This window comes from Oncorhynchus nerka, linkage group LG9b, assembly GCF_034236695.1.
Source record: "Oncorhynchus nerka isolate Pitt River linkage group LG9b, Oner_Uvic_2.0, whole genome shotgun sequence".
Lineage (NCBI taxonomy): Eukaryota > Metazoa > Chordata > Actinopteri > Salmoniformes > Salmonidae > Oncorhynchus > Oncorhynchus nerka.
The window spans coordinates 51397203-51414297 of record NC_088424.1 but is presented as its reverse complement, the minus strand read 5'-3'; the positions used below and the strand labels follow the sequence as shown (position 1 = coordinate 51414297).

General features: G+C 46.7%; 1 protein-coding gene across 1 annotated transcript in view; it reads right to left on the bottom strand.

Moving 5' to 3' along the window:
• Positions 1 to 17095, bottom strand: part of st6galnac5a (ST6 (alpha-N-acetyl-neuraminyl-2,3-beta-galactosyl-1,3)-N-acetylgalactosaminide alpha-2,6-sialyltransferase 5a) — a 262069-nt gene that overhangs the window by 155177 nt on the left and 89797 nt on the right. The window lies entirely within an intron of this gene.

Genomic DNA, 17095 nt, shown 5'->3' with positions numbered 1-17095 from the left:
ACCTGAAACGTGACTTCCTCTTTTACCCCAACCCCTCTGAAAAACACCCGTACATACCCGTACATATCCTGGTTTTGGAGTGGTGCGGAGGGTCGCCACACTGGGGCACCTGGTGTTCTGCCTTGCTCAAGGGCACAACACCAGGAAATGGCACCTATGATACCAGCCACCCTCCAGTTGGCGCATTACAACAAAAAACAAGGAGGGAAACAATCACGGGACCAGGGTAACATAGTCAGAGATAGTAAAGGCCAGGGTAACATAAACAGAGATAGTAAAGGCCAGGGTAACATAGCCAGAGATAGTAAAGGCCAGGGTAACATAGTCAGAGATAGTAAAGGCCAGGGTAACATAACCAGAGATAGTAAAGGCCAGGGTAACATAACCAGAGATAGTAAAGGCCAGGGTACCATAGCCAGAGATAGTAAAGGCCAGGGTAACATAGCCAGAGATAGTAAAGGCCAGGGTAACATAGCCAGAGATAGTAAAGGCCAGGGTAACATAGCCAGAGATAGTAAAGGCCAGGGTAACATAACCACAGATAGTAAAGGCCAGGTTAACATAGCCAGGGATAGTAAAGGCCAGGTTAACATAGCCAGAGATAGTAAAGGCCAGGGTAACATAGCCAGAGATAGTAAAGGCCAGGGTAACATAGCCAGAGATAGTAAAGGCCAGGGTAACATAACCAGAGATAGTAAAGACCAGGGTAACATAGTCAGAGATAGTAAAGGCCAGGGTAACATAACCAGAGATAGTAAAGGCCAGGGTAACATAACCAGAGATAGTAAAGGCCAGGGTACCATAGCCAGAGATAGTAAAGGCCAGGGTAACATAGCCAGAGATAGTAAAGGCCAGGGTAACATAGCCAGAGATAGTAAAGGCCAGGGTAACATAGCCAGAGATAGTAAAGGCCAGGGTAACATAGCCAGAGATAGTAAAGGCCAGGGTAACATAACCAGAGATAGTAAAGACCAGGTTAACATAGCCAGAGATAGTAAAGGCCAGGGTAACATAGCCAGAGATAGTAAAGGCCAGGGTAACATAACACTGCAACATCTTTTAATTCCACTAGTGGAGACACTGCAACATGTTGACACCATCTCACACACGAAAATAATAACACGTTTTCAACCAAAACATGTGAATCTGCAACGCCACATGTGAATCTGCAACGCCACATGTGAATCTGCAACCCCAACATGTGAATCTGCAACGCCACATGTGAATCTGCAACCCCAACATGTGAATCTGCAACGCCACATGTGAATCTGCAACCCCAACATGTGAATCTGCAACGCCACATGTGAATCTGCAACGCCACATGTGAATCTGCAACGCTACATGTGAATCTGCAACACTACATGTGAATCTGCAACGCCACATGTGAATCTGCAACGCCACATGTGAATCTGCAACGCTACATGTGAATCTGCAACACTACATGTGAATCTGCAACGCTACATGTGAATCTGCAACCCCAACATGTGAATCTGCAACGCCACATGTGAATCTGCAACGCCACATGTGAATCTGCAACGCTACATGTGAATCTGCAACCCCAACATGTGAATCTGCAACGCTACATGTGAATCTGCAACACTACATGTGAATCTGCAACGCCACATGTGAATCTGCAACGCCAACATGTGAATCTGCAACGCCACATGTGAATCTGCAACGCCACATGTGAATCTGCAACGCTACATGTGAATCTGCAACACTACATGTGAATCTGCAACGCTACATGTGAATCTGCAACGCTACATGTGAATCTGCAACGCCACATGTGAATCTGCAACGCCACATGTGAATCTGCAACCCCAACATGTGAATCTGCAACGCTACATGTGAATCTGCAACGCCACATGTGAATCTGCAACGCTACATGTGAATCTGCAACGCCACATGTGAATCTGCAACCCCAACATGTGAATCTGCAACGCCACATGTGAATCTGCAACCCCACATGTGAATCTGCAACGCTACATATGAATCTGCAACGCTACATGTGAATCTGCAACCCCAACATGTGAATCTGCAACCCCAACATGTGAATCTGCAACGCCACATGTGAATCTGCAACCCCAACATGTGAATCTGCAACGCTACATGTGAATCTGCAACGCTACATGTGAATCTGCAACCCCAACATGTGAATCTGCAACGCTACATGTGAATCTGCAACCCCAACATGTGAATCTGCAACGCCAACATGTGAATCTGCAACGCTACATGTGAATCTGCAACCCCAACATGTGAATCTGCAACGCCACATGTGAATCTGCAACGCTACATGTGAATCTGCAACCCCAACATGTGAATCTGCAACGCTACATGTGAATCTGCAACACTACATGTGAATCTGCAACCCCAACATGTGAATCTGCAACGCTACATGTGAATCTGCAACCCCAACATGTGAATCTGCAACCCCAACATGTGAATCTGCAACGCCACATGTGAATCTGCAACGCCAACATCTGAATCTACAACGCCAACATGTGAATCTGCAACCCCAACATGTGAATCTACAACGCCACATGTGAATCTGCAACCCCAACATGTGAATCTGCAACCCCAACATGTGAATCTGCAACCCCAACATGTGAATCTGCAACCCCAACATGTGAATCTGCAACCCCAACATGTGAATCTGCAACCCCAACATGTGAATCTGCAACCCCAACATGTGAATCTACAACGCTACATGTGAATCTGCAACGCTACATGTGAATCTGCAACGCCACATGTGAATCTGCATGTGAAACATGAATCTGCAACGCTACATGTGAATCTGCAACCCCAACATGTGAATCTGCAACCCCAACATGTGAATCTGCAACCCCAACATGTGAATCTACAACGCTACATGTGAATCTGCAACGCTACATGTGAATCTGCAACCCCAACATGTGAATCTGCAACCCCAACCCCAACATGTGAATCTGCAACCCCAACATGTGAATCTGCAACCCCAACATGTGAATCTACAACGCTACATGTGAATCTGCAACGCTACATGTGAATCTGCAACGCCACATGTGAATCTGCAACGCCACATGTGAAACATGTGAATCTGCAACGCTACATGTGAATCTGCAACGCCACATGTGAATCTGCAACCCAACATGTGAATCTACAACGCTACATGTGAATCTGCAACGCCACATGTGAAACATGTGAATCTGCAACCCCAACATGTGAATCTACAACGCCACATGTGAATCTGCAACGCCACATGTGAAACATGTGAATCTGCAACGCTACATGTGAATCTGCAACGCTACATGTGAATCTGCAACCCCAACATGTGAATCTGCAACGCCACATGTGAATCTGCAACGCCAACATGTGAATCTGCAACGCCACATGTGAATCTGCAACGCCACATGTGAATCTGCAACGCTACATGTGAATCTGCAACACTACATGTGAATCTGCAACGCTACATGTGAATCTGCAACGCCACATGTGAATCTGCAACCCCAACATGTGAATCTGCAACGCTACATGTGAATCTGCAACGCCACATGTGAATCTGCAACGCCACATGTGAATCTGCAACGCCACATGTGAATCTGCAAAGCTACATGTGAATCTGCAACGCTACATGTGAATCTGCAACGCTACATGTGAATCTGCAACACTACATGTGAATCTGCAACGCTACATGTGAATCTGCAACGCTACATGTGAATCTGCAACGCCACATGTGAATCTGCAACGCCACATGTGAATCTGCAACCCCAACATGTGAATCTGCAACGCTACATGTGAATCTGCAACGCCACATGTGAATCTGCAACGCTACATGTGAATCTGCAACGCCACATGTGAATCTGCAACCCCAACATGTGAATCTGCAACGCCACATGTGAATCTGCAACCCCACATGTGAATCTGCAACGCTACATGTGAATCTGCAACGCTACATGTGAATCTGCAACCCCAACATGTGAATCTGCAACCCCAACATGTGAATCTGCAACGCCACATGTGAATCTGCAACCCCAACATGTGAATCTGCAACGCTACATGTGAATCTGCAACGCTACATGTGAATCTGCAACCCCAACATGTGAATCTGCAACGCTACATGTGAATCTGCAACCCCAACATGTGAATCTGCAACGCCAACATGTGAATCTGCAACGCTACATGTGAATCTGCAACCCCAACATGTGAATCTGCAACGCCACATGTGAATCTGCAACGCTACATGTGAATCTGCAACCCCAACATGTGAATCTGCAACGCTACATGTGAATCTGCAACACTACATGTGAATCTGCAACCCCAACATGTGAATCTGCAACGCTACATGTGAATCTGCAACCCCAACATGTGAATCTGCAACCCCAACATGTGAATCTGCAACGCCACATGTGAATCTGCAACGCTACATGTGAATCTGCAACGCTACATGTGAATCTGCAACCCCAACATGTGAATCTGCAACCCCAACATGTGAATCTGCAACGCCACATGTGAATCTGCAACACCAACATGTGAATCTGCAACGCCAACATGTGAATCTGCAACGCCAACATGTGAATCTGCAACATGTGAATCTGCAACAACAACATGTGAATCTGCAACGCCAACATGTGAATCTGCAACCCCAACATGTGAATCTGCAACGCCACATGTGAATCTGCAACCCCAACATGTGAATCTGCAACCCCAACATGTGAATCTGCAACCCCAACATGTGAATCTGTGAATCTGCCAACATGTGAATCTGCAACCCCAACATGTGAATCTGCAACCCCAACATGTGAATCTGCAACGCTACATGTGAATCTGCAACGCTACATGTGAATCTGCAACGCCACATGTGAATCTGCAACGCCACATGTGAAACATGTGAATCTGCAACGCTACATGTGAATCTGCAACGCCACATGTGAATCTGCAACCCCAACATGTGAATCTGCAACGCCACATGTGAATCTGCAACACCACATGTGAAACATGTGAATCTGCAACCCCAACATGTGAATCTACAACGCCACATGTGAATCTGCAACGCCACATGTGAAACATGTGAATCTGCAACGCTACATGTGAATCTGCAACGCTACATGTGAATCTGCAACCCCAACATGTGAATCTGCAACGCCACATGTGAATCTGCAACGCCAACATGTGAATCTGCAACGCCAACATGTGAATCTGCAACGCCACATGTGAATCTGCAACGCTACATGTGAATCTGCAACACTACATGTGAATCTGCAACGCTACATGTGAATCTGCAACGCCACATGTGAATCTGCAACCCCAACATGTGAATCTGCAACGCCAACATGTGAATCTGCAACCCAACATGTGAATCTGCAACGCCATGTGAATCTGCAACGCCACATGTGAATCTGCAACCTACATGTGAATCTGCAACGCTATGTGAATCTGCAACGCTACATGTGAATCTGCAACACTAACATGTGAATCTGCAACACATGTGAATCTGCAACGCTACATGTGAATCTGCAACGCCACATGTGAATCTGCAACGCCACATGTGAATCTGCAACCCCAACATGTGAATCTGCAACGCCACATGTGAATCTGCAACGCCACATGTGAATCTGCAACGCTACATGTGAATCTGCAACGCCACATGTGAATCTGCAACCCCAACATGTGAATCTGCAACGCCACATGTGAATCTGCAACCCCAACATGTGAATCTGCAACCCATGTGAATCTGCAACATGTGAATCTGCAACCCCAACATGTGAATCTGCAACCCCAACATGTGAATCTGCAACGCCACATGTGACTGCAACCCCAACATGTGAATCTGCAACCCTAACATGTGAATCTGCAACGCTACATGTGAATCTGCAACCCCAACATGTGAATCTGCAACGCTACATGTGAATCTGCAACGCCAACATGTGAATCTGCAACGCCAACATGTGAATCTGCAACGCTACATGTGAATCTGCAACCCCAACATGTGAATCTGCAACGCCACATGTGAATCTGCAACGCTACATGTGAATCTGCAACCCCAACATGTGAATCTGCAACGCTACATGTGAATCTGCAACACTACATGTGAATCTGCAACCCCAACATGTGAATCTGCAACGCTACATGTGAATCTGCAACCCCAACATGTGAATCTGCAACCCCAACATGTGAATCTGCAACGCCACATGTGAATCTGCAACGCCAACATCTGAATCTACAACGCCAACATGTGAATCTGCAACCCCAACATGTGAATCTGCAACGCCACATGTGAATCTGCAACCCCACATGTGAATCTGCAACCCCAACATGTGAATCTGCAACCCCAACATGTGAATCTGCAACCCCAACATGTGAATCTGCAACCCCAACATGTGAATCTGCAACCCCAACATGTGAATCTGCAACCCCAACATGTGAATCTACAACGCTACATGTGAATCTGCAACGCTACATGTGAATCTGCAACGCCACATGTGAAACATGTGAATCTGCAACGCTACATGTGAATCTGCAACCCCAACATGTGAATCTGCAACGCCACATGTGAATCTGCAACGCCAACATCTGAATCTACAACGCCAACATGTGAATCTGCAACCCCAACATGTGAATCTACAACGCCACATGTGAATCTGCAACCCCAACATGTGAATCTGCAACCCCAACATGTGAATCTGCAACCCCAACATGTGAATCTGCAACCCCAACATGTGAATCTGCAACCCCAACATGTGAATCTGCAACCCCAACATGTGAATCTACAACGCTACATGTGAATCTGCAACGCCACATGTGAATCTGCAACGCCACATGTGAAACATGTGAATCTGCAACGCTACATGTGAATCTGCAACGCCACATGTGAATCTGCAACCCCAACATGTGAATCTACAACGCTACATGTGAATCTGCAACGCCACATGTGAAACATGTGAATCTGCAACCCCAACATGTGAATCTACAACGCCACATGTGAATCTGCAACGCCACATGTGAAACATGTGAATCTGCAACGCTACATGTGAATCTGCAACGCTACATGTGAATCTGCAACCCCAACATGTGAATCTGCAACGCCACATGTGAATCTGCAACGCCAACATGTGAATCTGCAACGCCACATGTGAATCTGCAACGCCACATGTGAATGCAACGCTACATGTGAATCTGCAACACTACATGTGAATCTGCAACGCCAACATGTGAATCTGCAACGCCACATGTGAATCTGCAACCCCAACATGTGAATCTGCAACGCTAACATGTGAATCTGCAACGCTACATGTGAATCTGCAACGCCAACATGTGAATCTGCAACGCCACATGTGAATCTGCAAAGCTACATGTGAATCTGCAACGCCAACATGTGAATCTGCAACCCCAACATGTGAATCTGCAACGCCACATGTGAATCTGCAACCCCAACATGTGAATCTGCAACGCTACATGTGAATCTGCAACGCCAACATGTGAATCTGCAACCCCAACATGTGAATCTGCAACGCCAACATGTGAATCTGCAACCCCAACATGTGAATCTGCAACCCCAACATGTGAATCTGCAACCCCAACAACATGTGAATCTGCAACCCCAACATGTGAATCTGCAACCCCAACATGTGAATCTGCAACGCTACATGTGAATCTGCAACGCTACATGTGAATCTGCAACGCCACATGTGAATCTGCAACGCCACATGTGAAACATGTGAATCTGCAACCCCAACATGTGAATCTGCAACGCCACATGTGAATCTGCAACCCCAACATGTGAATCTGCAACGCTACATGTGAATCTGCAACGCCACATGTGAAACATGTGAATCTGCAACCCCAACATGTGAATCTGCAACGCCACATGTGAATCTGCAACGCCACATGTGAAACATGTGAATCTGCAACGCTACATGTGAATCTGCAACGCTACATGTGAATCTGCAACCCCAACATGTGAATCTGCAACGCCACATGTGAATCTGCAACGCCAACATGTGAATCTGCAACGCCACATGTGAATCTGCAACGCCACATGTGAATCTGCAACGCTACATGTGAATCTGCAACACTACATGTGAATCTGCAACGCTACATGTGAATCTGCAACGCCACATGTGAATCTGCAACCCCAACATGTGAATCTGCAACGCCACATGTGAATCTGCAACGCCACATGTGAATCTGCACGCCACATGTGAATCTGCAACGCCACATGTGAATCTGCAAAGCTACATGTGAATCTGCAACGCCACATGTGAATCTGCAACGCCACATGTGAATCTGCAACACTACATGTGAATCTGCAACGCTACATGTGAATCTGCAACGCCACATGTGAATCTGCAACGCCACATGTGAATCTGCAACGCCACATGTGAATCTGCAACCCCAACATGTGAATCTGCAACGCTACATGTGAATCTGCAACGCCACATGTGAATCTGCAACGCTACATGTGAATCTGCAACGCCACATGTGAATCTGCAACCCCAACATGTGAATCTGCAACGCCACATGTGAATCTGCAACCCCACATGTGAATCTGCAACGCTACATGTGAATCTGCAACGCTACATGTGAATCTGCAACCCCAACATGTGAATCTGCAACCCCAACATGTGAATCTGCAACGCCACATGTGAATCTGCAACCCCAACATGTGAATCTGCAACGCCACATGTGAATCTGCAACGCTACATGTGAATCTGCAACCCCAACATGTGAATCTGCAACGCTACATGTGAATCTGCAACCCCAACATGTGAATCTGCAACGCCAACATGTGAATCTGCAACGCCACATGTGAATCTGCAACCCCAACATGTGAATCTGCAACGCCACATGTGAATCTGCAACGCCACATGTGAATCTGCAACCCCAACATGTGAATCTGCAACGCTACATGTGAATCTGCAACCCCAACATGTGAATCTGCAACCCCAACATGTGAATCTGCAACGCTACATGTGAATCTGCAACCCCAACATGTGAATCTGCAACCCCAACATGTGAATCTGCATGTGAATCTGCAACGCTAACATCTGAATCTGCAACGCCAACATGTGAATCTGCAACCCCAACATGTGAATCTGCAACGCCACATGTGAATCTGCAACCCCAACATGTGAATCTGCAACCCCAACATGTGAATCTGCAACCCCAACATGTGAATCTGCAACCCCAACATGTGAATCTGCAACCCCAACATGTGAATCTGCAACATGTGAATCTGCAACCCCAACATGTGAATCTGCAACGCTGTGAATCTGCAACGCTACATGTGAATCTGCAACCCCAACATGTGAATCTGCAACGCTACATGTGAATCTGCAACGCCACATGTGAATCTGCAACCCAACATCTGAATCTACAACGCCAACATGTGAATCTGCAACGCCAACATGTGAATCTGCAACGCCAACATGTGAATCTGCAACCCCAACATGTGAATCTGCAACCCCAACATGTGAATCTGCAACCCCAACATGTGAATCTGCAACCCCAACATGTGAATCTGCAACCCCAACATGTGAATCTGCAACGCCAACATGTGAATCTGCAACCCCAACATGTGAATCTGCAACGCTACATGTGAATCTGCAACGCCAACATGTGAATCTGCAACGCCACATGTGAAACATGTGAATCTGCAACGCTACATGTGAATCTGCAACGCCACATGTGAATCTGCAACAACATGTGAATCTGCAACGCTACATGTGAATCTGCAACGCCACACATGTGAATCTGCAACCCCAACATGTGAATCTGCAACGCCACATGTGAATCTGCAACGCCACATGTGAATCTGTGAATCTGCAACGCTACATGTGAATCTGCAACGCTACATGTGAATCTGCAACCCCAACATGTGAATCTGCAACGCCACATGTGAATCTGCAACGCAACGCCACATGTGAATCTGCAACGCCACATGTGAATCTGCAACGCTACATGTGAATCTGCAACGTGAATCTGCAACGCTATGTGAATCTGCAACGCCACATGTGAATCTGCAACCCCAACATGTGAATCTGCAACGCTACATGTGAATCTGCAACGCCACATGTGAATCTGCAACGCCACATGTGAATCTGCAACGCCACATGTGAATCTGCAACGCTACATGTGAATCTGCAACGCCACATGTGAATCTGCAACCCCAACATGTGAATCTGCAACGCCACATGTGAATCTGCAACCCCAACATGTGAATCTGCAACGCTACATGTGAATCTGCAACGCTATGTGAATCTGCAACCCCAACATGTGAACATGTGAATCTGCAACCCCAACATGTGAATCTGCAACCCCAACATGTGAATCTGCAACCCCAACATGTGAATCTGCAACGCTACATGTGAATCTGCAACGCTACATGTGAATCTGCAACGCTACATGTGAATCTGCAACGCTACATGTGAATCTGCAACGCTACATGTGAATCTGCAACGCTACATGTGAATCTGCAACGCTACATGTGAATCTGCAACGCTACATGTGAATCTGCAACGCTACATGTGAATCTGCAACCCCAACATGTGAATCTGCAACCCCAACATGTGAATCTGCAACGCCACATGTGAATCTGCAACGCCAACATCTGAATCTACAACGCCAACATGTGAATCTGCAACCCCAACATGTGAATCTACAACGCCACATGTGAATCTGCAACCCCAACATGTGAATCTGCAACCCCAACATGTGAATCTGCAACCCCAACATGTGAATCTGCAACCCCAACATGTGAATCTGCAACCCCAACATGTGAATCTGCAACCCCAACATGTGAATCTGCAACCCCAACATGTGAATCTACAACGCTACATGTGAATCTGCAACGCTACATGTGAATCTGCAACGCCACATGTGAATCTGCAACGCCACATGTGAAACATGTGAATCTGCAACGCTACATGTGAATCTGCAACGCCACATGTGAATCTGCAACCCCAACATGTGAATCTACAACGCTACATGTGAATCTGCAACGCCACATGTGAAACATGTGAATCTGCAACCCCAACATGTGAATCTACAACGCCACATGTGAATCTGCAACGCCACATGTGAAACATGTGAATCTGCAACGCTACATGTGAATCTGCAACGCCACATGTGAATCTGCAACCCCAACATGTGAATCTAACATGTGAATCTGCAACGCCAACATGTGAATCTGCAACGCCACATGTGAATCTGCAACGCTACATGTGAATCTGCAACGCCCAACATGTGAATCTGCAACGCCACATGTGAATCTGCAACGCCACATGTGAATCTGCAACATGTGAATCTGCAACGCCCAACATGTGAATCTGCAACGCCACATGTGAATCTGCAACGCCACATGTGAATCTGCAACGCCACATGCCACATGTGAATCTGCAACGCCACATGTGAATCTGCAACGCCACATGTGAATCTGCAACCCCAACATGTGAATCTGCAACGCCACATGTGAATCTGCAACCCCACATGTGAATCTGCAACCCCAACATGTGAATCTGCAACCCTACATGTGAATCTGCAACGCCACATGTGAATCTGCAACCCCAACATGTGAATCTGCAACGCTACATGTGAATCTGCAACGCTACATGTGAATCTGCAACGCCACATGTGAATCTGCAACCCCAACATGTGAATCTGCAACGCTACATGTGAATCTGCAACGCCAACATGTGAATCTGCAACGCTACATGTGAATCTGCAACGCTACATGTGAATCTGCAACCCCAACATGTGAATCTGCAACGCCACATGTGAATCTGCAACGCCAACATGTGAATCTGCAACGCCACATGTGAATCTGCAACGCTACATGTGAATCTGCAACACTACATGTGAATCTGCAACGCTACATGTGAATCTGCAACGCCACATGTGAATCTGCAACGCACATGTGAATCTGCATCTGCAACGCTGAATCTGCAACGCCACATGTGAATCTGCAACGCTACATGTGAATCTGCAACGCCAACATGTGAATCTGCAACGCTACATGTGAATCTGCAACGCCACATGTGAATCTGCAACCCCAACATGTGAATCTGCAACGCCACATGTGAATCTGCAACCCCACATGTGAATCTGCAACCCCAACATGTGAATCTGCAACGCTACATGTGAATCTGCAACCCCAACATGTGAATCTGCAACCCCAACATGTGAATCTGCAACCCCAACATGTGAATCTGCAACCCCAACATGTGAATCTGCAACCCCAACATGTGAATCTGCAACGCTACATGTGAATCTGCAACGCCACATGTGAATCTGCAACGCTACATGTGAATCTGCAACGCCACATGTGAATCTGCAACGCTACATGTGAATCTGCAACGCTACATGTGAATCTGCAACATGTGAATCTGCAACGCTACATGTGAATCTGCAACCCCAACATGTGAATCTGCAACCCCAACATGTGAATCTGCAACGCCACATGTGAATCTGCAACGCCAACATCTGAATCTACAACGCCAACATGTGAATCTGCAACCCCAACATGTGAATCTACAACGCCACATGTGAATCTGCAACCCCAACATGTGAATCTGCAACCCCAACATGTGAATCTGCAACCCCAACATGTGAATCTGCAACCCCAACATGTGAATCTGCAACCCCAACATGTGAATCTGCAACCCCAACATGTGAATCTGCAACCCCAACATGTGAATCTACAACGCTACATGTGAATCTGCAACGCTACATGTGAATCTGCAACGCCACATGTGAATCTGCAACGCCACATGTGAAACATGTGAATCTGCAACGCTACATGTGAATCTGCAACGCCACATGTGAATCTGCAACCCCAACATGTGAATCTACAACGCTCATGTGAATCTGCAACGCCACATGTGAAACATGTGAATCTGCAACCCCAACATGTGAATCTACAACGCCACATGTGAATCTGCAACGCCACATGTGAAACATGTGAATCTGCAACGCTACATGTGAATCTGCAACGCTACATGTGAATCTGCAACCCCAACATGTGAATCTGCAACGCCACATGTGAATCTGCAACGCCAACATGTGAATCTGCAACGCCACATGTGAATCTGCAACGCCACATGTGAATCTGCAACGCTACATGTGAATCTGCAACACTACATGTGAATCTGCAACGCTACATGTGAATCTGCAACGCCACATGTGAATCTGCAACCCCAACATGTGAATCTGCAACGCTACATGTGAATCTGCAACGCCACATGTGAATCTGCAACGCCACATGTGAATCTGCAACGCCACATGTGAATCTGCAACGCTACATGTGAATCTGCAACGCCACATGTGAATCTGCAACGCCAACATGTGAATCTGCAACGCCACATGTGAATCTGCAACGCCACATGTGAATCTGCAACGCTACATGTGAATCTGCAACGCTACATGTGAATCTGCAACCCCAACATGTGAATCTGCAACCCCAACATGTGAATCTGCAACCCCAACATGTGAATCTGCAACCCCAACATGTGAATCTGCAACCCCAACATGTGAATCTGCAACGCCAACATGTGAATCTGCAACGCCCACATGTGAATCTGCAACGCTACATGTGAATCTGCAACGCTGTGAATCTGCAACGCTACATGTGAATCTGCAACGCCACATGTGAATCTGCAACGCCACATGTGAATCTGCAACGCCAACATGTGAATCTGCAACCCCAACATGTGAATCTGCAACGCTACATGTGAATCTGCAACGCTACATGTGAATCTGCAACGCCACATGTGAATCTGCAACGCTACATGTGAATCTGCAACGCTACATGTGAATCTGCAACGCCACATGTGAATCTGCAACGCTACATGTGAATCTGCAACGCAACGCTACATGTGAATCTGCAACGCCACATGTGAATCTGCAACGCCACATGTGAATCTGCAACGCTACATGTGAATCTGCAACGCTACATGTGAATCTGCAACGCCAACATGTGAATCTGCAACGCTACATGTGAATCTGCAACGCCAACATGTGAATCTGCAACGCTACATGTGAATCTGCAACGCTACATGTGAATCTGCAACGCTACATGTGAATCTGCAACGCTACATGTGAATCTGCAACGCTACATGTGAATCTGCAACCCCAACATGTGAATCTGCAACGCTACATGTGAATCTGCAACCCCAACATGTGAATCTGCAACGCTACATGTGAATCTGCAACCCCAACATGTGAATCTGCAACGCCACATGTGAATCTGCAACCCCAACATGTGAATCTGCAACGCCAACATGTGAATCTGCAACCCCAACATGTGAATCTGCAACCCCAACATGTGAATCTGCAACCCCAACATGTGAATCTGCAACCCCAACATGTGAATCTGCAACCCCAACATGTGAATCTGTGAATCTGCAACGCTACATGTGAATCTGCAACGCCACATGTGAATCTGCAACGCCACATGTGAAACATGTGAATCTGCAACGCTACATGTGAATCTGCAACGCCACATGTGAATCTGCAACCCCAACATGTGAATCTACAACGCTACATGTGAATCTGCAACGCCACATGTGAAACATGTGAATCTGCAACCCCAACATGTGAATCTACAACGCCACATGTGAATCTGCAACGCCACATGTGAAACATGTGAATCTGCAACGCTACATGTGAATCTGCAACGCTACATGTGAATCTGCAACCCCAACATGTGAATCTGCAACGCTACATGTGAATCTGCAACGCCACATGTGAATCTGCAACGCCACATGTGAAACATGTGAATCTGCCACATGTGAATCTGCAACGCCATGTGAATCTGCAACCCCAACATGTGAATCTACAACGCTACATGTGAATCTGCAACGCCACATGTGAAACATGTGAATCTGCAACCCCAACATGTGAATCTACAACGCCACATGTGAATCTGCAATGCCACATGTGAAACATGTGAATCTGCAACGCTACATATGAATCTGCAACGCTACATGTGAATCTGCAACCCCAACATGTGAATCTGCAACGCCACATGTGAATCTGCAACGCCAACATGTGAATCTGCAACGCCACATGTGAATCTGCAACGCCACATGTGAATCTGCAACGCTACATGTGAATCTGCAACACTACATGTGAATCTGCAACGCTACATGTGAATCTGCAACGCCACATGTGAATCTGCAACCCCAACATGTGAATCTGCAACGCTACATGTGAATCTGCAACGCCACATGTGAATCTGCAACGCCACATGTGAATCTGCAACGCCACATGTGAATCTGCAAAGCTACATGTGAATCTGCAACGCCACATGTGAATCTGCAACCCCAACATGTGAATCTGCAACGCCACATGTGAATCTGCAACCCCACATGTGAATCTGCAACGCTACATGTGAATCTGCAACGCTACATGTGAATCTGCAACCCCAACATGTGAATCTGCAACCCCAACATGTGAATCTGCAACCCCAACATGTGAATCTGCAACCCCAACATGTGAATCTGCAACCCCAACATGTGAATCTGCAACGCTACATGTGAATCTGCAACGCTACATGTGAATCTGCAACGCTACATGTGAATCTGCAACGCTACATGTGAATCTGCAACGCCACATGTGAATCTGCAACGCTGTGAATCTGCAACGCTACATGTGAATCTGCAACGCTACATGTGAATCTGCATGTGAATCTGCAACGCCACATGTGAATCTGCAACGCCACATGTGAATCTGCAACGCCTACATGTGAATCTGCAACGCTACATGTGAATCTGCAACGCTACATGTGAATCTGCAACGCTACATGTGAATCTGCAACACATGTGAATCTGCAACGCCACATGTGAATCTGCAACGCTACATGTGAATCTGCAACGCTACATGTGAATCTGCAACGCTACATGTGAATCTGCAACGCTACATGTGAATCTGCAACGCTACATGTGAATCTGCAACCCCAACATGTGAATCTGCAACGCTACATGTGAATCTGCAACCCCAACATGTGAATCTGCAACCCCAACATGTGAATCTGCAACCCCAACATGTGAATCTGCAACGCCACATGTGAATCTGCAACCCCAACATGTGAATCTGCAACCCCAACATGTGAATCTGCTGCAACCCCAACATGTGAATCTGCAACCCCAACATGTGAATCTGCAACCCCAACATGTGAATCTGCAACCCCAACATGTGAATCTACAACGCATGTGTGAATCTGCAACGCCACATGTGAATCTGCAACGCCCAACATGTGAATCTGCAACGCCACATGTGAATCTGCAACATGTGAATCTGCAACGCCACATGTGAATCTGCAACGCTACATGTGAATGTGAATCTGCAACCCCAACATGTGAATCTGCAACGCCACATGTGAATCTGCAACGCCACATGTGAAACATGTGAATCTGCAACGCTACATGTGAATCTGCAACGCCACATGTGAATCTGCAACGCCCAACATGTGAATCTGCAACGCTACATGTGAATCTGCAACGCCACACATGTGAATCTGCAACCCCAACATGTGAATCTGCAACGCCAACATGTGAATCTGCAACGCCACATGTGAAACATGTGAATCTGCAACGCTACATGTGAATCTGCAACGCCACATGTGAATCTGCAACCCAACATGTGAATCTGCAACCCTAACATGTGAATCTGCAACGCCACATGTGAATCTGCAACGCCACATGTGAATCTGCAACGCTACATGTGAATCTGCAACGCCACATGTGAATCTGCAACCCCAACATGTGAATCTACAACGCTACATGTGAATCTGCAACGCCACATGTGAAACATGTGAATCTGCAACCCCAACATGTGAATCTGCAACGCCACATGTGAATCTGCAATGCCACATGTGAAACATGTGAATCTGCAACGCTACATGTGAATCTGCAACGCTACATGTGAATCTGCAACCCCAACATGTGAATCTGCAACGCCACATGTGAATCTGCAACGCCAACATGTGAATCTGCAACGCCACATGTGAATCTGCAACGCCACATGTGAATCTGCAACGCTACATGTGAATCTGCAACACTACATGTGAATCTGCAACGCTACATGTGAATCTGCAACGCCACATGTGAATCTGCAACCCCAA